Source organism: Artemia franciscana, chromosome 19, assembly GCF_032884065.1.
Source record: "Artemia franciscana chromosome 19, ASM3288406v1, whole genome shotgun sequence".
NCBI classification, from domain to species: Eukaryota; Metazoa; Arthropoda; class Branchiopoda; order Anostraca; family Artemiidae; genus Artemia; species Artemia franciscana.
This window is the reverse complement of record NC_088881.1, coordinates 6,211,246-6,236,398: the sequence shown is the minus strand read 5'-3', so window position 1 is coordinate 6,236,398 and position 25,153 is coordinate 6,211,246. Positions and strand designations below refer to the sequence as shown.

General features: G+C 36.1%; 2 protein-coding genes across 5 annotated transcripts in view; one reads left to right on the top strand and one right to left on the bottom strand.

The window, feature by feature from the left end:
• Positions 1-25,153, top strand: part of LOC136039221 (protein capicua homolog) — a gene marked incomplete in the record, with an annotated part of 223,751 nt that overhangs the window by 19,954 nt on the left and 178,644 nt on the right. Inside the window, 1 exon segment of the mRNA XM_065722753.1 lies at positions 10,013-10,171.
• Positions 1-25,153, bottom strand: part of LOC136039222 (period circadian protein-like) — a 569,811-nt gene that overhangs the window by 461,641 nt on the left and 83,017 nt on the right. The gene's annotated exons all lie outside the window — the stretch shown is intronic.

Here is a 25,153-nt window from a genome sequence, read left to right as displayed (position 1 = left end):
CCTTTGAAGCAAACTTTGATTCCCCGGAATAGCTCCAGTCGATGTGGATGTTTGAAAGACAATGGGTTTATCTCACGATTTTTCTACTTACAGAGCTAGAAAAGGCGTAGATTCAAACTCACTACTAGACCAGTTTCGTAAGCCAACATATCTATAGACTAAGACGCCCTGCTTTTAAATGAAAAGAAGAAATTCAACCATTGATGCAACTTTGAAATTGTAACACATTGCGCAATATATTTAAATCTCTAAACATCATATGCGCAACAAATGAAATTCTATGGTGGTCGCTCGGATCTCAACTCTTAAGTAAATCTTATTAACAAATTACAAATTACTAGCTATGATTTAGCAGCACTGCCTATGATTTTGCTTATATGCCCTTTTAATACTTGCATGTGTATAGTTTTTTCGTTTAAATGAAACTCCCTCTAAACGTTTCTACTTAATGCCCTTAGTAACCGTAGAAGTAGTATTAGAAGTATACATATAATGCCTTCTGGCTAGGTCAAAATTCGTCACCCTGAAAAATCTCACCTAACAATGTAAGCCGTTATTGTGATATTGCTTTGTCAACTTTGTGACAATCTACATGATTATTGTTCATTTTGGTTTAATTCAACATCTGAGAAAATATTCCTTGAAAGCTTCACCTTAATACCCTTAGCTCTTGTGGTAGTAATAGTAGTCACATCAGTAATATTACTACTCAACTCGATACAATTAACCATTACTATGACATTGCCGATATGCCCTTTTGATAACTTGTATATTCATAAAGATTTTCATCTTAATGCTCTTAGCCTTACAAGTAGTGGTAATAGATTGTGTTTTAATTTCCATGTTGTGTTTTAAATTTCTCTCCGTTTTTCTTCTCTTTTTTTTCTTTTATTTTTTTTTTCATTTTACTCCGTTTTGTTCCATGTGAAAAATACGGGTAATAAATATTGTACTTACTTACTTAATATAAGTAGTAGTTGGAAAAGTAGTAATAGTAGTAGTAGAACTAGTAAATGTCGCAATGGTAGTAGTATTAGTGGTAGTGTGCTCATATTGCCTTTTCGTCAGTGGATCTTCTCCTGTAAGTATTCGCTTAGAGTTCCGACTTGATACATAAATCAGTTCTTAAGGTACGCTATTTTGACAATCTAATCGCACATAGTGTCTTTTGTTAGTTCGAATTTACCATTAATATTCTCTCAAAATTTTACCTTCATATACTTAGCCTTAATAGTATTATTGTCACAGTAGTTTCGGTGATAGTTGAAGTAGTTGCAGTGTCAGTGTTGTATTAGTAGTAGTAGTAGTAGCAGTAGTAGCAGCAATATCAATAGCGGTAGTAACATGTGCATATTGCTTTTTGGTCAGTTGAACGTCGCTGTCATGATACCCCGGAAGTGTCATTTTGACACCTTTTTGACGCCCCATTGCCCTTAATACTCTAAACCTTACAAGTTGTTGCAATTGAAGTAGTAGTGGGAGTAGTTTTGTTGCAGTAGTAGTAATAGTAAAAGTAGAAGTGTTATTTGTTTTAGTAGTGGCAGATATATTTGAGTGTTGTGAAATACAATGAGTGTCGTATATTTATCTTTTTGGAAGCTGTTTTTTTTTTTCTTTTTTTAGTGCTCCACTATAATCTATTTTTTTGTAGATGGTGGGCAAATAAATGTTATTATAATTATTACCTTTTTTTCGATTGATTTTCCCCCTTTAAGTTTTTTCTGAAAGTTCCAACTTAATACCCAAATCCTTTCTTGAGACACGCCCTTTTGACAATCTGCATGTGCATGGTGTGTTTTGATTTAGTTCAAATTCTCCCTCAATATTCTGTCACACCTTCATGCGTGTAGCCTTAATTGTACTAGTATCATGATAGCGGTAACAACAGAAGTAGCAGTAACAGTGTATTATTATTAGTAGTATCAGCAGTATTAATAGCAGTAGTAGTAGGTACATTTTGCCTTTTGGTCAACTGAATATCCCACTCATGATGATCACGAGCTTCCTGTTGATACAATAAGCCGTTCCAAAAATGTTGTTGATACGCCCGTATCAGCGATCTGTATACACGTAGTATGTTTTGATTTAGTTTAACTTTTCCCTCGAGGTTTCCTCAAATATTTTTTCAATATCCTCAACCCTAGTAGTACTCGCTACAGAAGTTGTAGTTTTAGTGGTAGTAGAAATAGTAGTTGTAATAGCAGTAGAAGCAGCAGTAGTTGTAGTAGTAGTAGCGTGCAAACATGGCCTTTTTGGTCACTTGATCATCTCCCTTATCATTTCCTGAAAGTTCGAAATTAATATACTCAGTCATTCCCGAGTTGTACCCCTTTGACAACCCATATACACCTATGAATGACTCATCTTAATGCCCTTCGTATTTTGGGAAAGTATTTGTAAAACATGTATACCTTTTCTCAATAACATATACTAAATGTAAACAATGATCAAATTGCCTCACTTACAGTTCATCCCTTGAGGCCTCGGGGGGAGGGGGGTGACATCTCCAAATGTATATTTACTGAACCTTCCAACAATGCTAAAGAAAATTGGTCTCAAAACTTTGTTTGGATGTTTGTTTTCGGAAATGAGGGGTGTGAGGGGAGAGGGGTTGCTCTTAGATCATTTTGACTCTTAAAAAGGGCTCTATAACTTCGAATTTCAAATCAAATGAGACCGATCTGAATTTTATACGACCGCCTATTCCACAAAAAACCCTTATAGACCCCCGGGCGATAACTTAAAGCCCTTGCTCTGTGGCTCTGGAGGGTTGTGTCAACCCTGGAGGCATTGTTATGTGTTTTTTGGACTATTTTAGATAAAATGGCCATCGCACAACTTCAGTCAGATGCGCTCGGTGGGGATAGTTGGGGGGACTTGTTGACCTCCATTGCTTTTGACTTTTAAAAGGCAACTAGAACTTCCAATTTCACCCAACTCTAAAGTTTAAACAACCATCCTTTCTACAAGAACATTAAATGCCCCAGGGGCAAAACTTACAACCATCATCCCCAAGCTCTGGTGGTTTGAATCAACCTCAAAAGCCATGTTATCTTTGCCATACGATCTTTGGACTATTTTAAATGAAAGACTGTCTCAAAATTTCTATTAGATGCATCTCGGGAAAACGCGACATGTGTGTGTGGAGGGGGAAGGGGTAGCTACGCTCTGATCCCTTTGACTCTTAAATATAGCACTAGAACTTCTGATTATTACCAAGCCAATGAGTCCCCTCCAAAGTATATACGACCATCCTTCTATAAAAACCTTATATGCCCGCAGAGCATAACTTACAACCCTTGAGCTGTGGGGACGGGGGTGTTTTCCTTTAAGACATTATTTCCAGACCCTTCAACAACGATGAACAAAATTGCTATCGCCAAATTTTGATTGGATGTCTTTGGGGAAATCATGGGCTGGGGGAGGGGGGTCGGTTGCTCTCAAATCACTTTTGATTCTTAATAACGGCACTATAACTTCCAATTTCAAATCAAATGAACCACATCTGAAGTCTATACGACCACCCATTACATAAAAACCTTTTATTCCCCCAGGGCATGACTTACAACCCTATCCCCACGGCACTGGGGGTTGTGTCAGCCCTTGTGGCATTGGTATATGTTCTTTGGGCCATTTTGAACAAAATCGCTATCTCACAATTTCAATCAGATTCGTTTGGTGAAAAGAGGGGTAGTCAGGGGAGGAGGGGGAGCGAGGGGGCTAGTTGCTTTCCATTACTTTTGACTCCTAAAAGGGAACTAGTAGTTCCAATTTTCAATCAAATGATCCTTAGAAGACTAAAGTTTATACAGCCATCCATTCCATAAAAACCTTAAATGCCCCCTGGGCATAACTTACAACCCTTGCCCCCCTGACTCTGGGGTTTAATTTAACCCTAAAAGCTCTGTTATATAACATTTGGACTGTTTTGAATAATAGGCCTATGTCTATCTCTAAATTTCTATCAGATGCATTTCAGGAAAATAAGATGTGTTTGGGGGGGGAGGTATCTGCTCTCCAATTACTTTGAATCTTAAAAGGGCACTAGAACTTCTGATCACCAATCCAATGAACTCCCTCCGAAGTTTATACGCCCAAGCCTTCTATAAAAACCTTATATACCCCCAGGGCATAACGTACAATCATTGCCCTGAGGACTCTGGGGGAGGGGGGGGTTCATCCTCAAAGACATAACTTCCGGACTTTTAAACTACTTTGAAGAAAATTGCTATCTCAAAATTTTATTGGGTGTGTTCTGGGAAATGATGGGCGTGGGAGGGGGTTCGCTGCCTTCCAATCACTTTCGACTATTAAAAGGGCACTAGACCTTTCAATTTCCAATTGAATGAGCCCTTTTCGAGATTTCTACGGAAACATTTTTGATTCATAGTACCCTGGTCTAAAAAAAAATAATAATAACAATAAAAAAAAAATACATTGTGCTAACATCGTTCTTTACTTACGCAACACTATTGCGCTGCCTATGATATTTGTTGGTAGTATTTTGTTGGTTGATGTTTAAATATATATATATATATATATATATATATATATATATATATATATATATATATATATATATATATATATATATATATATATATATATATATATATATATATATGTCCAAGGCTTTCAAGGACAATTTCTCAATTGTCCAAGGCCATCCAAGGACCAACAAAAAGTAGGTCTTCCCCGAATGGGGGTGGGAGGAGGTTGTAAGGAAGGATTTAATGGAAAATGGAACTCTTTGGGAGGTTATAAAGAAGGAGGCTTTGAATAGATTTGAATCGTGGGAGCCATTTTTCTCCAGAAATTTAATTTTCTTTTCTTTCGAGATTTGTTGCTCAGCATTAGTTAATCTGATCATAAAAGGCGGGGCTATGTTTCCTTCAAGGGATAAGTGACTGGCTTACAAAACTACGTCACGAAAATAGACCAATGGAATTAATGCACACTTATTAACATTAAAATGTAGCACAGTAATCGCTCTTTTTTTCAAATCTTTGTTTGGTGGCATCTCAACTCCGTGATTTTAAGTAGGTGGGGCTATTCTTTTTCCTGAAATAAGGAGTCATATGGTTGACCTGTCAAACTACGTCACAAAAATAAACCAATGAAATCAGACCACGCTTTTTAACGCACAAATGTATGGCAGTAACCCTTTTTTATTAATTTTTATTTTTTGTGTGATGAAAACAATTTTGCTTTCCTTATCCCTGCTTGTATCAGCTATCGTTTAACATAATTAAAAACTTATCTTAGTTCCGTGTTTCCATGATATTTGCCATAGTAATAATTCTTGTCACGTCAAATCTTTTTTCTTCTCAATGATTGGTTGTTAGTGTTACTATGAAAAAAGTTCATTCTTTGATTTAGAAAAAAACCACTATGGCTGAATCCCACACATGCGCCAAATATATTTCTTTGTTAGAAACTCTATCAAAGAAAACTTACTTTCTGGAAACAATGTAGTAGTACGTTTGTGTAAGGAGTATCTACAACTTGAGGTTACAGTAATTGAGAAGGTTTTAAATTGGGTATTTTCGGGTACTTTTTGGTAAAGTTACTTGGGAACAGTGGTAGTGGTACGTTGGGTAGTTGAGTACTTTGTAGCAGCGCAAAATGTAGATTTTGTAAGAGAGCGGAAATGCTGAAAAAATGACTTGTGGGTTGTTTGGTGTGTTGCTACTTATCGGTATTTCCTAAAAATGGAGTTTGTTTTTGGGGCTTTAAAAGATGGCAATAGTTGTTCATTTGGAATTTGGTGTTGTCCCGGTGAGTAATTTCTGTACTACAATACTTAAACTATTTTTAGTTATTATTTTATGGCTTTGTATCAGTGGTGGTTCCAAGCTTGGGTAGGGGGAAGGGCAGCTGTCCACCCAGTTTTTCTGATATCTGACATTAATTTTTTTTTCATTTGTATTTTTAAACTCATATGGTATACCTTGCACCCCCCACATTACGAGGTTTAAAAATGCTACTGCTCTGTATTTATAGAGTATGCTAGTTTGTTTAGTGTTAGGTTTTAGTGTTTAGTATTAGTATTTTTGATGATGGAGCAATTGCTCCATCATGCGTATCTTGGACATTAAATGGACAAAACTTTAAATCGAAATGATTCATTTTACCCTAGCCTCTATAAAAGATATAACTAACTACTTATAGGCTTACATTATCATTATCAGCCATGACCCCACTTAAATTTTTATCTTATAAGATAGTTTTCTATCATCTGTTTATTATGACAATTTGAAGAATTACTGTGGCTTAGGCTTCTGTTATTCTCGTCCCGATGGAGATTTTTATAGCTTCCATGTTAGCAAAGCTAATCTAAAGCATGCTTACACAGTAAGTAATATTTGAACATACACACAATCGTGGCTTTTCCTGGTCTTTTCTTCTTCATTGAGATTCTCTTGGCCCGGTCAAAGCCTCTATATGCGTATCTTGGACTTGTGCGTATTCTTCCCACCATGTTTCATCTTGGTCTCTCCACTCTAAGCGTTTTCCAAGATTTCCGGTCCCCCCCCCCAACTTAGGACAGTTTAAGGTTTGGTGCTGTAATTATTTTAGAAGACTTAAATACTTTTAAATACTTTTAGAATACTTTAAATACTTTTAGAAGGCTTTAATGCTACGGCACCCAAAAGATTTACTTGATGTATGTATTCTTTTACGCTAGAGAATAAGTTGGTGTCACAAGCAAAGCTTTAGGCAGGATTTTTGTTCAGAGGGTAAAAAACTACATATCGCATCAAAAATTTGTTTATATATGTTTTGCTGCTTTATTTAGCCGGATTTTCTTGGGGGGGGGGCATCACAGGAGCTACGAAATGGCTCTCATGTTTCAATCTTTTTAATGAAGGTACAAAAAATAGATATTTTCCGAAATATAGGAGGATAATTTTGTTTAACACTTTTTAAATGGTAATACCCAAAAAAGATGCCTTCAAATGGTAAGGGAGCAATTGCTAACCCATGCTCCACTGCACAATTGGTCCCCTTGGCTGGCTTAGGAAAAAGACCGCCGTAGAGGCTTTTTCACTTCTTGCCAGTCCTTCAAGGGCTTAGTCCAAGTTCGTTTTTATGCAAGGGTATTCACAATCACTGGGACGGCTTCAGCCCTGTACTTCTACTATTAGCAACATCTCATTACAGCATCAAGCCACCCATGGCCGCACCACAGCTGCGCTTGCTCCTTCTCCTCTAGAGGGCCCTGAAATTTGCCTACATGACAGGTCTATACCTATTGAAATTTTGACAAAACAACATTTTACCTTAATTTTCAGTTACCAGTTGCCCTTTCTCTGCCTTTAGTTCTGAAAATGCAATTCCTGTTATTTGAGTAGAATTCTGAGCCATATCAATGTTTGTTTTTCCAAAATTTTAGGAAATGTATGTGCATATCTTTAAAACCTAATAAATTGGGATTGAGCAAATTTGTGAAGCTGAAAACAATTCTGTTGTACTTCGTTCAATCAGAAGATCTATTTTGCAAGATTTCATTTTTATAACACACATAATTTTGAAGGTCATTTAAAGGTCAGGGCCCTCTAGAGGGAGAAGCTGTGGAGGTAGGTACTTCAAAATACTTCCCGGGACATATTTTAGCTGTGTAGACCCATCCCTGAAAGTTTCATTTTCCTAATCTAACCCCTTTCTGAGATAGCGAGAAGTCAATCAACTAGAATTTTACCTAACTTTACATATCGCATAAAAAAATTTATATACGTTTTGCTGCTTTTTTTTTGGGAAGGGGGCTCAAACCAGATAATTTCCACTGGTTACGGCTTTGATCACTGGAGCTGCGAGATGGTTCTTATGTTTCAATCTTTTTAATGAAGATACAAAAAATATATATTGTCCAAAATCTAGGAGGATAATTTTATTTAATTTTTTAATGGTAATACATCAAAAAGATACCTTCAAATTGTATGGGGGCAATTGCTTCCCGTGCTCCACTGCACGATTGGCACCCCTGGGCTTTACTTCTACTATTAACAACAGCAGCTCAATTAACAACATTACTACTAATTAACTACTATTAACAACAGCATTAAGCCACCCAAGGCCACACTACAGCTACGCATACTCTTCCCTAATTTTAAATGTTCTGCATAACCACCCTTGTTTTATGTTTCTTTTTGTTTCTTAGTTTATTGACTTGTCTTCGTTTTTGACTAGACATTTTAGCATAAAAGTTAGTATAGCAGTAGTATAGTTAGTAGTATATAACTATAGTAGTATACTAACTATACTAATACAAACTATACTAACTATACCAACTATACTAGTATACTAACTATACTAAGTATACTAGTATACTAACATGCTAACTATAGTAGTATAGTTAGTATAGCAGTAGTATAGCAGTAGTTGTAGAGCAATTCTATTGAAAATAATCATTTTTTTTATATAATACCGCAACAAAAGCGGGGCTTGTGAGGATGTGCTAAAATAAAAAAGAGAAAAAGAGTATGGAGCATGAGACCATTTACCAAAACCAGCATAAAATAAACAACGAAACACTACAATATAAAACCCCAAAACAGCACATACAAAATACAGAAAAATAAACCACTGAAAATATAGTTAATCTGTTTCGAAAGCATACCCACAGAGTAGTAGTAGTAGTATTTAAGTTGGAGTTATGTGTCTCCAGAAAATTGAATATTCTTTTCTTTCAAGATTTGTTGCTAAACATTAGTTAATTTGATAATAAAAGGCGGGGTTATTTTTCCTTCAAGGGATAAAGTGACTGGCTTACGAAACTACGTCACGAAAATAAACCAATGGAATTAAGGCACACTTTTTGACATCAAAATGTAGCACAGTATTCTTTTTCTCAAATCTTTGTTTGGTGGCATCTCAACTCCGTGATTTTAAAAAGGTGGGGCTATTTTTTCCGCACAAATAAAGGAGTAATGTAATGGGCTGAATTTTCTTTTCTTTCGAGATTTGTTGCTCAGCACTTGATGTAATAAGAATAGTAAGAATAGAAATGTAGTCAGATTAGAAAATATAGTAAGAAGTATAGTAAGAATAGAATGTAGTAAGAATAGGGAAAAAAGACATGCTTTACTCTTTTTATTATTTGTTACATGCGCTGCCCATGTTTGGTATTTGTTCGCTTGTTTTTTCCTTCTTATTTTAATTTATATTTTTATATTTAGATCTATTATATTGAGTTTTACCTCTTATTACCTTTTTAACATGTTATGACCATTCTCAGTTCAAATAGTGACTAATTAAGTGATTTTTATTCTGATGATTTTAATTTTGACGTTCCTTTCCCAGTTTGTTAGTCCTTGTATCTTCTTATGTTTTGTTTTTCCTGTTTTTAATCATTGAACCAGAAATTCAAAATAGTCCCTTTGGGCCTTTTGATAGCAATTTCTTAAAATAAATATTTTATCTTATCTTATGTTTCTTTGACTCCTTTTTTCACCCATTCTAAGAAATAATGTTGTTGGAATACTATAATATGTCAAAAAAATAAACCAGTGGAATTACATTACACTTTTAGCGCTCAAGTATAGGCTAATAATCTCACTTTTTCTCTTCTCTAAGATTTACATCTATGGATTATCCATACTGAGGATATAAAATTAAAAGTAAATTTATGTTCTTGGCTCCGAGCATCTTTTACTATCACTACTACAAACTCACTGCAGCACCAAGCCGCCTGAGGCGAACGCACCTGCGCACGCCCCTCCTCCACTCCAATCTATTTAAAGCTTCACTGTAAACTCTTTCCCGTGAAGTTTTAATTCCATTTGAATTGTTCATAGTGACATCTTCCCATTCAATTCGAGGAAAACCTGCTTTTCGTTTGGCCTGACGATGGCCAAAAGCCATAATTTTTGGTAGTCCGTCATCCCTCACCCGTGAAATCTGTGCTAGCTGCCTGAACCGTTCTTCCATTGTAGCACTAGAAAGTAGGACAGAACCATGTTTTTCAATAATTCCATTTGGTGTTTGTCATGACGATATTTTTTTTTTGTAGATTTCTATATACCGTGACGTGGCAACTGGACGAAGGCCAATATGAGATGATGTCATATTCAATGATGATGTCGTTATCCAATTGTATTTTTGCCATAATATAATCGTCGTTGCACCGAGAATGGATTGCACCGTTGCACCGAGAAGATATTTTTAAAAGGTTAGATATTTTGAACAAATCTTTTCTTTCTCTAATTAAGAGTGCACAAGTGTTCAGTGTTAAAACAAAACAAGTCCGAGAACAGATCGGAGGTGTGAATTCATCATGGCTAAATAAAATGAATCAAACCTTTTTTCTTCACACTAGATTTTTTCTTCAGTGAATGAAATGAAAATTAATATTTTGTTTAATTAATAAATTATTTTTAATTAATATATTAATTAATATATTTATTAATTACTATATTAATTTTAGTTTTAATACTTCAGCATTTCTACTGACGACGATTGCTGTACTTGTGATTGAAATATCTAGACTTTTGTGCCTGTTTTCACTTTCTAAACAAATGGACTTATCCCCATTTGAACATTTAGTTGGTTTTCATAGAAAGGCAGTGTAGTCTGGCTAAAAGGATACCTAATAAATATTACGCCTAAAATCTGCCAATTGTTATCGAACGACCGTTATTTGTTATTGATATTTGAAGGTCCTGTCCTATAAAACAGTGGAATGGAGAATACTTTTCCACAAGATGTTAACTCGTCATGACTAGCTAAAGTAACCCAGAAATTGATGTAAATAGAAGGATGGAGCACAAAAAAACAACAACACACACACCAACTTACATTAAAAACATTAATAAAGATAATAAGACCATTCCAAAAACATGAAAAAAGCAACGATAATTATGTGTTATAGCGAGCACACCCAGGAAGTGAAGTTAGGTTAATCCTAATGAAATATACCAACATATGATCAAAATATAATACTTTTTTATCAAAATTATGGAAACTACAACAGAGAATTATGGAAAGCAGGCTGTCGAGAAAGTAATTCCAGTACGAAATGATAATATTTCTTGTTGAATATCTTTACTAAGATAAGGCAGCTAATTAATCAAACATTCACAGAAGTTCTATACAAAATTAACTCATATCGGAAGCCATATTAATAGTAATGACGTGATTGATATTCAAGCACCCTGAAAAATTCACCCTGAAATATTAAGGGTACGGGGGGGGGGGGGGGGTGGACAAATTTTTCTAAAGTTGTGACCTATCTAGATCGTTTTTTTTTTCAAGACAACATTTTAGTGTGTCATTTTTCAGAAAAAATGTCGAGAAAAAAATATATATATAGCGAATATGCATACATACTTATATAATTATTGCTCGTTTAAAGATAAAAGATAAAATGACCACTTAGAAACAGAACAAAAAAGCTATTATATAGCAAAAACAAAACAAAAGCAACTGGAAACCAAGGTTAGCTTTTTCAGATAACAAGGTCAGCGTTGCTGTACTTTCTTGTCAGATGATAGTACGGGTCCATGGGAAAACATGATATTTTGCGAAATGGAGATATTTTTTCGACTTGTCCGAATTTTTGTACCCAAAATCTAGTGCTAAAGATAATACTCAAAAACAAATACGAGGCGTGAATTCAAGATGACCTGAACAAATTCTTCAAAAGCACTGAAAGTGTGATTCGAAAAAAATAATTAGATTTTAGTATTATAGTGCCAAGGACATCCAACTGAAACCTGATTTCCTCAATTGGTTAAGTGGAAATTTACACAGGCATATATCGCTTTAACAGTTGTGTCCCACAACCAATGTATCCCAGGTTTCTTAAAAAACAAAAAACAAATCCTGGGTGAAAAATTTGCAAAATGCTAAAACACGAGCTTAAACACTTTACCAGCTTATCACAGCTTAAGTTTAAGAAGCTTAAACAGCTTAAGCTTAAGAAGCTTAAAACAGCTTAAGTTTAAGAAGCTTAAAACAACTTAAGTAGGTCTAATACATTATGAGGTGTGAATCCAACATGACCTGAAAAAGTTTTTCGAAACCACTGAAAGTGTGACTCGAGAAAAAAAATAATTAGATTTTAGTATTATAGTGCCAAGGACATCCGATTGAAATCTGATTTTCTCAATTGGTTAAGTGGAAATATACACAGGCATATATGTCTTTAACAATTGTGTCCCACAACCAATGTGTCCCAGGTTTCTAAAAAAAAACCTGCATAAAAAATCAGCAAATCAGCTAAAACATTAGCTTAAACACGTTTTACCAGCTTATCACAGCTTAAGCTTAAGAAGCTTAAAACAGGTTAAGTAGGCCTAATGGATTTTTGCCCCCTGGACTCATCTTAGGTCTATAGTAACTACTAACTAACAACTCACCGCAGCACCAAGCCACCTGTGGCCAACATAGGAGCTCGCTCCTCCTCCCATCCCAATCTATTCGAAGTCTCCCTATTTACACTCTCCCAAGTAGTTCCCATTTCCCCTAAATCTTTCTTTACGACATCTTCCGATCCCAACTGCGAATATATTAAAATACATAAAATATAAATATAAAAATAAATAAACGGAATAATTAAATGATATAAAATTAAAGGTAAACATTGCAATATTTCCAATTAAATTTGAATATTATGCTCTTTCCTTTCTTTCTGTATTTTTTGGATACATTCTTGTAATATATGGTTGCGAAACATCTTTCTCAATAATGTATAGTGTATTAATTTAAAAATGTGTATATTATGTAAGATTTAAGGTACGAAGACTTGTGTTAAAAAAAGAAAATGCTCGATTCATGTAACAGATACTAAAAATGGATTTAACCAAGACTTAAATATCCAAAATCTGTGAACTTATAAATTTCATATTTTAATTAATCAGCAAATCGAGATCCTACTTCTCGAGGAAGTAAGGAATTATCTGAATGCAAAAGCGTCCTCCCTGACGAATCCATCTTGCCTCTTTTTACGTCGTACACCAAAGCAGTCATGGAAATCTTTTCGCTTGCTGGCGCTTCAAGAAGTCATTTCGCTTCTCTTCAACCTGTGCGCAGCATCTCCTGGAAAATCTTAGGTCGATTCCCTATAATCGCTCCAAGATCATTTCGACATGGCAACTATGTCGTTCATTCACAAGTACATGTATTTCTTTAAAAGCAACTCTTCAAAACACAGCGTTGCAATACTACGTTGAGCACGGTAGACCCCGTCAGGAAGACCTAAAAACGAGCTCTCTCCTAACGATTCGTCGCCACAAAAAATAGCCTTCCAGTAGAGGTAATCCCCTGAAAATACCTCGCTTGAAACATTCAAGCGAGGGTGCAACAAACCTACATCAAAGCTAAAAATAAGATATGGAAATTACCTGGATTAGCGGCATATCATCATTGTCACGAAGATTGTAATAGTAGTGATAATAAAAAAAAAATGAATAAGGTGAGGCAATTATTTCTGCCGTAAGGGGTTAAAGTTAGGACAAAATGCTTTCAATCTAAAGTATTTTAAAGATTTCTTTTCTTCCTAACTTGGATTTCAGGCAAGGGTTACAGTGTTAAAATTAACGAAGCCCAAACATTATCTTAAGGCATGAACTCCTAAAGCTAACAATTCTTTTATTGTTAGTTGAAAACAAACTAGGGCTTAGGGTAAGCCAGCTGTTATTATTTTTGTGAAAATGTTGTATAATATGTAATCAAATAGTGTTTTGTAAAAAATGAATTAGACTTAGCCTTGTTTGCTTTGTTCAGTTGGACATGGTTCACTTTAAATGCCAACCCCTCGAAAGAAGGTAGATGTTGATAGCAAGAGAGCGAGTATAATTTTGGAGGAAAATTTAGAGTACCAACTATTCACTATGTGAAGTATAAGGTTGGTACGGATTTTATTTTGAGCCAACTCTTTTGTTGACTGCCTACTTTATTCTCCCAGTGTGGAGGTGGATTGTTTTTCTTTGATAGGATGTCATCTGCTCATCACCTCAGCTCAATCATCTGCTCAGTATGTGGTTGAACCGACATAGTCGTCAAAATTTAATGATGCCCGTTTTAAAGGTGTAGCCTACCCATAGAGGTTGATTTGGCTTGCAATCTTCAAACGACATATCTAAGACTCATCCTCCAAGTTTGGTTCAGATATGACAATTTCCTCTGGTATTTGTCCCAATGGTAAGAATTTTGAGATCCTCTCTCAAGCAAAGGTTGGATTGTATATGGCCACCCCATAGACTCATTTAGGGTAGTTCACTTCATATGACGCTTGTTTGGAATATGACAACCCATTGTGGTAGACGATAAGATTACCCCCTTCCCCTTTCACTTCTACGAGTCAGATTGTGACTGGATTCGTTTCAGTGATATCTCAGGGTCCACGCTTTATGGTGAAAATTTAAGGACCCAGCTTCTCCCTCCCTCGCACGCGCCAGATTTTGCCTAGACACCACAAAATCAAAACAAAAAAGGTATTTTTCAATCTGCTATCAGAAGAGATAATTCCGCCTTCCACACGAAATTACGTGATCCAAACAAAGTATGCTTTGATAGTCCAATAAATTTTGAAAACGTTAGAGAAATTCTTCCCTTTTGTTTCAGGATCCCTAATTCGCAACCTGAGAGCGATATTATCCAATTCCGTGACAAACCAAAATTTTGGGACCTTCTTGTACATTTTTGTCCGTTCGTTTGAATGGTTTTTGCGGGGACTCTGTCAGACCCTCTGTTGTTTAAAAAGACGAAAATTCAGTTTTACATTAAGCAAAACGTCAGCGAGGGGCTGTCCATTTTCTTCCACCGGGGGTACATCTCCGAGCACCACTTGTGCTGCAGAGTTCCACCACGTGTGACACAGTTTAGCTATGCTTGGCACAGTTTCTGCAGCGCTTGGCATACTTTTGTCATGCTCAGTCTGCGCCACCTGGTGTACGTGATTTCTGAGTGTGATGACCCATTTCACAGCTGCTCTTTTCCTGAGAGCCAAGCTTTCTTACGACCCAAATCCTACTTACTTGTTCTAACGATCATCAATGACCGAACAAAAGATTAAGCTTATCTTATTAACTGACTTGTGGAGCTTTCGACTATGGACTTTTGACTATGGAGCGTTTAAAATCTTTAAAGCACGAAGGACACTAAAATCTGACTCTTCGAATGGGTTAAGTGGAGACTTACAAAGCATATATGGACTATGAACTATGGACTATGGAGCGTTTAAAATCTTTAAAGCACGAAGGACACTAAAATCTGACTCTTCGAATGGGTTAAGTGGGAACTTACAAAGCATATATGGACTATGGACTATGGACCATGGACTATGGAGCGTTTAAAATCTTTAAAGCACAAAGTACAATGAAATCTGACTCCTCAAATTGATTAAGTGGGAACTTACAAAGCATATACGTCTTAAAAATTGGGGAAATCCGGGAGCTCAATTTTTCATGAAAAATATCTCAATGTCCAGTACTGCTGTTTTGTGCTCAGCGGGCGCCAGGTTTGAAAATAAGGAACGTGCTTAGAAAGTCAGCAGAAAATGAGCGAAAAAAACACGCATCATCTCTGAGAGCTGCAAATTCCCTGATTGCTATAGCAAAAGACAAACAGTGCCGGAAATCAAAGCTATGCAGTAATATAGACATTATTAATTTTTATTTAATATTTGGACATTATTAATATAATTATAGACATTATGAACACTTTTAAGTCATTGCTTAAATGACTTACCTACAAAAGTATCTTTTTAGAAAGACCAATTAGGCTATCTTATTCCGTTGTGTTTATCCCTTTAGTTGACTATGGCATATCAATAGAATCCTTTTTTCTTCTGATTCAAACAAGATCACTTTTATTACTTAATTTTAACATATTCCCGCTGGACTATATTTGTTCAGTAGCCCTATTGAACATAACGGTTGTACTACCCTAGTGACTGTTGTGTTGCTCGGTGATCACATGCAAATAAATCGGGTATTATAAACATTTGGTTGGGCTTGTGTGAAGACAAGAAAAGTTTTCGATTGCTTCCTTTTATGTGGCAACAAACAGTGATTCAGTGTTACAACAAAGGAAATTTAAACAGCGGAAAAGCTTAGTAATTGCATAATAACCAAGAAATTTTTTTAGAAATCCGGGTTTTTAGGTATAAATGGACGTAAGATGGACCCAGGGGACGAAGAACCTTTCATTTTATTGTCCTTGGTACTTCCAGCGCGTTCTTCTCGGAATAAGTTTTGGGTACTAGGATAATTTCGCTCTCAGGTTGTGAAATAACAAAATTTTCATCTCTTACTGTTGTTGAGGTACATACCCCTGATCACGATAAAATGAAGAAAGTAATAGGGATGATCCGCACCAAGGTTCAACCACTTTATCCTGCGAATGCTATTACTGCTAGCACTAGCAACTCACAGCAGCACCAAGCCGCCTGAGGCCATCACAGTTACGCACGCTCCTCCTCCATCCTAATCTATTCGAAGCCTCTTTACACCCTCCCAGGAAGTTCCCATTTTCTTTAAATCTTTCTTTGACATCCTCCCACCCCAGATGAGGACGACCTGCTTTCTGTTTAGCCTAGTCGGTTGGCCGAAAAGGACAATCTTCGGCAATCTGTCATCCTTCATCCGCACAACTTACCCTAGCCATTTCAACCTTTTTTTCATTTTAGCCCTAGAAAGCGAGATTGAAGCACATTTTTCGTACAGCCAACTGTTTGAAATACGTTTAGTCAGCCGGGTACCCAGAACAGTCCGCTGGCAATTTCTCTGGAAAGTATTTAGTAAATCTTCATCTGTTTTTCAGAGTGCCAAAGCTTCAAAGCCATATTTGACCACTGTACATTCCAATATTCCAATCATGGTTTGCAAACTTATCTACCTAATGTTCCAAACTTTTTTTAACTGTGAAAAAACACCCTAAGCCTTGGCTATTCTACTTTCATCATCTTCACTGCTCCCACCGTCTTAACTAATAATATTACCAAGGTAAATGAAGCTGCCCACCTGATCAATCTTTTTGTTACCCAACGTCACCTTTTCATCTTCACTTATTCCTAGCCTTAGTGACTTAGTCTTCTTAACATTAATTTTCAAACCTAGTCTAGTTTGACTCACTTTTTTAGTCTAGTCACAGCTCTACTTTTTAAGACAATAAAAACTTTAGCGTAAAGAGTGGGGCATTGAGGAGGGGACATCCCCTTTCATATACAGAATAATTTATGTTCGTTTTAAGTTTTAATGTCGCTCCTTACTTTCAGTTAAAAAAATTATTTAATATCAAAGAAGGGTTCACGATCTGACAGCGGAATTACCCAACTATGTGAGAAATCATAACTTTGAAGGTCTTCTGTCATTTTGTGTAATTTTTTCCGCTCTTTCGGATGGTCAAAGCGAAGAAATGTACGATTATAAGAGTAAGGACAACTTGTAAGAGCGGAAACTGGTGCTAGTGTCGGCGAAAAAAATCACCAATATCATCTAGCATTTTGTGTTTCTTGGGATTTTTTTTATCAAGCTCCATAATTTTATTTTTTTTTCTCAGAAACTGAGATCAGGCAATTATTACTAATTTAATTTTTTCAGTAACGCCAATTACACTAATTTTGATTTAATTCTGAAAAATGCCAGGAAACGTCAAACGCTAGATGGCATTGCTGATTTTTTGTGTCGACTCTAGTACCAGTTTCCACTCTTAAAAGTTATCCATACTCTTCGGCATGGCCCTCTATTGCTTAGTTACACGAAAAAAAGTTTTATCTTAATCGACTCGTCGGCACTTTTCCTGAGAGCGGCACTTTTCCATAGAGCGGCACTTTTCCTGAGAGCGGCACTTTTCCTGCTTATAAGTTTTCAGTGTTGTTAATCGCCGATGAAAAAAAAAGCTGACATAGTTCTCTTATCTGCACTATAAGCCCTCGAAATGGAACGGTTTGAATCTTTAATCACGATTTTCTCAGAATCGGTTTTCGAGCAGTAAGGCAATTTTGCTCTCAGTTCGTTAGTCTCCTTGTTCGATTCTGTGCAATATGGCATTCAATTTCTTATTGTTTACGTGGTAGCAAATTCTGTAAATTATTTTGTTTCTGCTGTTTTTTTTTTGTTTTTAGGAAAAGTCTCTTATTTATGGAGCACATCTTCTACTCTTCTTTTCCTATTCTTGTCGGTGTGTGTCTCCCTCCTCCCCTTTCTATTTTATGCTGTTAATATGAACAATGTAGCACTATGCTTATGTGTTTTTATATTTGTTTTGTATATGAAAAAGAAAGAAAAGTATAGTCAAAAGTAAAAGGGAAGATAAGTGAAACAATGGGCAAGCCGTGGTTAGAAATAAAGAAGTAAATTAGACCACTGTTACCAAGGCTCCGTGAAACGCTGCTCACCAACTATTGCCCATGGGTCACAATGGCCCATTTGCCCACTATTGCCCATGGGTCACAGTACCAAGACTCCATGAAACGCTGCTCACCAAATATTGCCCATGGGACACAGTTGAACAAATGAGAATGTTTTACGAATTAAAATAGAACTCTTTTCTGGGTTTGAGTAGCAACGAAATTCGTAGCCTCTAATCCGTACCGAATTTTGGTTGCAGCAGTAGCTGCAACCTAGTAAAGAGCGAACCACTGCCTATATAACCAAAAGTTGAAAAACGCGTTTTTAAAAAACTTGCCTAGTGAAAAAATTGCCATTATCAGGAATGGTAACTATTCCTTTGGTTAATCTTAAAAGTAAAAGTTTACTGCGAAGACAAATTAATGGTGATTTCGAAAGAGAGCCTGAAACCCCTTGAAAATGCTGTCCGATCGAAATAAAAAGTTTACCATGTGAATCAGCGTGATAGAAAACCTTTGATTAAACAATTACGGTCCTTCACTTTGAACACCAAGGGAAGTAAATTTTTTGCACGGGTAGCACTGATTCCTTGTTTTCTTTTTTTCCACCAGAGCTAGCGAATGACCATATCATAGAGAGATGTTTTACGGTTCATTTGAACGGACATTAAATTTGCTAGTGCCTTTTTTAAGTGACCGGAAAGATTGGAGAGCAACTAACCCCCTCCCCCTCTCTAAAGGCCCCCTCCCCCAATTTTATACAATCAAAATTTTGAGATAGCCATTTTGTTCAACATAGTTTAAAGATCCACTACCTATGGTTTTGGTTATGATATGAACCACCATAGTCCCTCGGGAAAAGGGCTGTACGCTGAATCGATATCGGACGTATCGACGTCAAGTGTATGGGTATAGGCGTATTGTTACTGGGCGTATTGGTATGCAGGTATCTTAGACGGATTTTAGTAGCTCATATAAAAGATATTGCTCATATTTACGTTCTTTCTATTAATTCTACCATCAGCAAGCTCCAGATGGCACTAAAAACGGCACTTTTGGTGCCATGTCTCAAGTGGAAAAGCTAGGGCTAGTGGCCTACCAGAACTTTTTAGAGTGACTTTTAACGGCTCATTTGAAAGTTCTGGCTCATATCTAGTTTATTTTTATAAATTACTATCTGTTTGTGTAATATATCACTAAAAACAACACTTTTTGTGTCACTTCTTAAGTAGAAAAGCTTGGAAGCATAAAACGATATCATTATTATAATAATCATTGTCCAAAACCCTTAACTGGAGATTTGCAAGAACACCTTCCGTATGTTCCTCCTCCAAGCCCCCTTAATAAGGTACGCAATTAAGGTAAAAACACCAATATATTAAATGAAATTGTTAGAGGCGTGGTTCTGTTAGTACAGCGTTGGAATTCAAATTAGAGTGTCTTGTGTTCGATTCCTGCTTGTTTTTTTTTCAATTACGGTTTTGTCCCTTCTATGTGATCATTTTCAGATAATTTCACTGTTTTTGTAAATGTGATGCACTCATTTTCTTAAGAATGTCCCGGGAAGGTAAAAGTCGGAGCCAATTTTCTCAAATCAGGTGAAAATGACAGAGAACCTCTCAGAATAGTAATAAAGAGATAAAGACATACTAAAGAAAACCGACCTACTTCAGTGGATGCTTGAATTCTACAGGAGTATCTTAGATTTTTGGATCAACTAAATTTCAGCAGGGGGGGAACTGGAGTCTCGGGGAAAACTGAGGTCTGGGAGAGGCAGTTGCCCCCTCTGCCCCATAGCGAAATACACCCCTGACCCAACTCTTTACCACTTAGTGGTTGGAGAAGTGTAGGCATGTGGTTCTGGTACCACTCAAAGGTGTATATTAAAAGAACGATTAATTATTATTGTACTTACTTATTCATATTATTTACTTGACAATTTTACCGAAATATTCTCTCTGTACGTAATAATGTGCATCCAAAGAGGAAGAAAGACAAATGAAAACAATTCTGTAGTAGAATTCAAGTAATTCTTCCCAAAATTTTTGAAATAAAAACAAACTTAGTTTATAATACTGTCTATCGTACCTACACAAGAAATGATCTTTTTTTTGAAATTTCGATTCATTTATAAGTAATGAGCGGCTTTTCTATGTAGGGAGAGATCAAACAAATCCCTAACCCTATAGACACATTTCTGTTGAGCTGGCAAACTTTTCCGCAAGCATGTCGATATGCAAACCTGTCCGCTTAGTTAACCTTTTTTATCGAAGCTACTCACCTAGAGCTACTTTCTTAAGTGCTACTAAATTTAATTTTTAAAAACAAAGAATTAAAGATCTATTTCTTCTTTTTTTACAATGTTTTTACAAAAAGTTGAATTTTCTTTCCACCCTAAACTTATTTTTTCTTCAATTCTTGTACGGCTTCTTCGTTCAGTTCCTTAATAAGGGTTGAGGTGTGTTATCTCCCCTAGATTGGAGGTAAATTAGAAATTATATAAGTTATTAATTATATAGATTGTATAATTGCGAAATTATATGATTACATAAATAAGTTTTGAATTTAAACTAATAAGTTACCTTAAAACTTAAAACGAATAGAAATTATTCTGTATAAATAAAAAAGATCATGACTTTGTTGATTTTAAATTAAATTTTAATGAAAAACAAGCAAAAATTGATTTAAAAAACTAAGTTTTTCGAGGGAAGTAAAGAGCGAAGTGGAAACTTAAAATGAACAAAAATTATTACTTCCCAGCCTATCTAATATATATCAATAAAACTAGTGCAAATTGATCAACTGGTGATATTTGCCTATGTTTGTACGATTACAGAAAACTAGCGCTTTACTGAAAACACAAAACAATATAGGAGCTTCGGTACCGTAAATGTAAACTATTTAAGGACTCTTAACAGTATAAAAGTAAAGCATTTTTAGATTGCTTCTTTATATTTTTTTTCGTTTGATTTGACAACACTTCTGCACAATGAGCTCAGTTCAGTCATTGACTGTTCATATTGCGGCTGATATGCTCTGCATTTCGAGTAATACTAGGCGAAGCCTATATGTTACTTGATAAATCAATCCATTATTTTGTATGCTGTTTAAAGAGTTTAAACCTCTTATTTTTATGCCTAAGTTTTTAAGATAATTTTAATTGTATACTGGAAGTTGCTGATATCATAGCTCCTGTAAGGCTATGAAAAGCGTTTTAGATTAGTTTGTTGTTGTGAGGCTACGTATTTACTTTTGGCTCCCAAATCAATATTCTTGTTTATTATACCTGGCTTTTGTGTTTTCAGTAAAGCACTAGTTATCTGCAATCCTACAAACATAGGGAAATATCACCACTTGACTAATTTGCACTAGTTTTATTGATATGTGTTAGATAGGCTGTGAAGCAATAATTTTGCTTGTTTTAAATTTCCACTTCGCTCTTTGCTCCCATCGGAAAAACCATTTTTAAAATGTATTTATTTAAAATTCGGTTGGCCATCCAGAGGAACCAACTAAATGAACCGTCTTGGCTAAGTGGTTGGCGCACTGGTTTGAGAATTCTTTGTCCAAGGGGCATGAGTTCGATCTCTGGCGTAGCCAGTTATTTGGTTTGGTACGGTGGTCAGTGGCATGTCAGTATGCGAAAGCACAGGATGGCTGGCCCTCAACCCCCATTGCACTTCTTGGCTGAAGGGCCTCAAAACGGAGATCAGCACCGCCGTTTTGGACCTTAAGGGTCTAATGTCGTCATACTTGTTTTACTTACATCATGAGGAATGCGAATGACAAGTTCCCACACAGACTACTATCAAAATACTTTCAGCTCTTTTTTTCATTAGAAGTTGCATCTCCTTTCCTCAGCCATAGAAATAATTAAACTGGAATAATTACCAAACTTGGAAATGCATAGAAACACTATGCATTTCCAAGTAACTGTATGTAACTGTTCCCACACAGAGGTTCAGTCCCGCACGGCCATGTGAAACCATAACTGTAGCTGTTTTTATTTTTAATAAATTTTGCCTGTCCATCTAGCAATTACGCTAATAAAATATAGATTTTGATACTCTAGTCAACCTCCCTCTTCTACAGAAGACGGATTAGTTGTGGAATATTTTAAGGTATAACTGTGCCTGTTTTGGTTGATTTCTGACATCCCCTTCTTGTACATGTGATTATGACAAGAATTAATGCCCCCATTTCTTCTCTTCCGCAGAGTTTGCATCGATTTTTGGCTCCGAAAAGACGTTTGTAGGACACGGATGTACTAAATATATATGTAGAGGGCCAAATACGTAAGGAATTTTCGGAAGTTGATTTCATGTTTTCTAGCGTCAGAGAAGGATATCGACCATTATTTAGTTTTGCAGCTATTCTTTTCGGGCCAATTCAACTCTGGCGTCAGAAAGCATGAGTTCGAGTCCAAATGCCACCTAATGAGAGAACTGAGTACTTGCCCTCTATGTATATTTAATATCTACGTTAAGGCCGTGATTAAGTGAGCTTGAAAACATCAAGATTCAAAATTGAAGTTAGGGTAGCCTTCTGTCTCTCAATTCTCTAGAGACCGTCAATTGTCAAAAACCCTTCAAATAGCACTTATTCATTGGCGGAAAGCAGGTTAATTATACCAGCTTGTCAATTTGGTCTCTTGGGCAATTTGAAACGATTCTTTCTGGTAAAAAACTTGTAAAAATTTCAGGTAGCTGAAAATATTCTATGGGACTGTTCGAAAACAGGAAAATACATCGAAAAATAGTTGCAATCATCTTACAGGTTATTGTCTTCTGCTCATGATAGTACCGATTTTGTTCTAACAGCAATATCCTTCATAGAGTACACTTGTGAAAAAGAGCTAGACATTTTCTAAGTTTTCTAAGCAATTAGAGGAAATAGAGCAAAATCCTAGCAAAAATTTTGTAGCATCTCTAAGAAGCTACGGCCTGATATTAAAAGCGGTATCTTCAGCCAATGAATACATGAGTACTTTTTAAATATAAATTTTCAATTTTAACATGGGATTTTCGTGTTCCATCAGTTCACTTAATCACGGCCTTAATATTATAACTGAAGAAACATCTACTATATGGTGTTGGAGATCTATCTTTATTGGCAAGTCAAACTGATCTACTGTTTTTCATGTGTATATTTGCAAACCATCACAAAGGAATGTTATTTAGCTAGGTGATGAGTAATTAACATTTGATAAACCATGCGCCAGGCATGAAATGAACATGTAAGGACATGACAGAAGCGGTCTCAGGCAATATATATCAGGGTACCCTGGATATTGAAGTACAGTGGAAACCAGATCTGATTGTTGGAGTTGGTTAAGTGAAAACTCGCACAACTATGTATATCTTTGAAAAAAAAAACTGGTAATCTTTAATAAAGAAGATCTTCATATGAAATTATGCAGTTTTGGTGTACGGCAGGCGTCAAATTCAAAACAGAAGCGCCGATGAAAAACCATCAAAAATAAGCTTAAAAAAATATATGGCACTAAAGACAGGGCGCCATTTGGGGGGGGGGTCAGGGGTTGGCAAATGCCCACCCCAGATTTTCCAGGGGGCCCAAGCTTCCACCACAAAGGGCCCTTTGCCGGCCATAATAATCCATTATGTCCAACATAATCCATTCTGTCTAATTGATTTGAAATTACTGCACGCCTATTAACCAAAGAGCATAATTACTTGACGACCCTTGGGGTAATTATGCTATTTGCTATTAATTATTGTAAACTTTGAAAGTAGGTAAGATACATAATAAAATTCTGGAGTTTTGTCAAATGCCCATTTCCTAGATGATTACGCAACACAAAGTGAGTCGGGGGGCCCAAGATGGAGTTTATGCCCACCCCAAGATTTGGTCCAAATGGCGCCTCTGACTAAAGAGCTTAAGAAGCCATGGATTTCCTTTGAAACTAGTTGTCTATGAGAATCAACATACTGGTGACGTTAGAATGAAAAAAAAACGTTATCAAATTTAGCTAATTAGTTTTATTTATTTTATGGTTCAAAGCGGCAAAACTGACGAAAATGGGGTACTGCAAGGGTAACAACAAAGTGGGGTAGTGCATGGGGTAAAAACTGCAGGGAATTAAAACGATTCAAAGACAAAGTTAGAAAATCACTGTGTTAGGTTTAAATAGACCTAAGATGGGTCCTGGGGAAGAAATGTTTAGATTTTGATGTCCTTGGTACTTAAAAAGTAACAGTTGCTCAGAGTAACATTTCTGAATGTTCTTCTTGGTAGCCACTAAGATATTTATAATATATACTTACATAATGCGTAATGTAAAGTATTCCTCAATATCCCATAACTCTGGATTGGAATTCCAAGTTTTTGGGGAAAATCCCAAAGAGTAGCAGCCGTGATCTAGTGGTATTCCCTTTCCCTCGGAGAATCTCCGTCGTTGAAATATAATATTTTTAATATTATTAAATTTACTTTTAATATCTGTGTATTTTTGGTATAGTACAATTTTTTATCAGTCATGGTCTTGCGTTAAAACTTCTTATGTTTTTAAAGTGTGTAAACTTGTTAAGCATGGATTCTTTTTTTAAATTTCTTTGAAAAAGTTCGCAGAAAATTGTTAGGCCGTTCGTCAACAACAGAAGTACGAACACATCCAAGGGGCTTGCAACTTGTCAATATATGGACTAAGGAGTTAGGAGGCCCAGAGGGGACAAGGATGGAGAAACTAGAGGAAGACTCGTAGGTACAAATCATGTATATCTAAAAAAAAACAGGACGCATTCATGAGGGTTTCCACCCTAGGACGATTCTTTTCTATTCGTAGCTTTTGAAGTTTTTGCTGGGCGCATCGAGATTTTTACTCTGGGGAGTGGATCCCAGAGG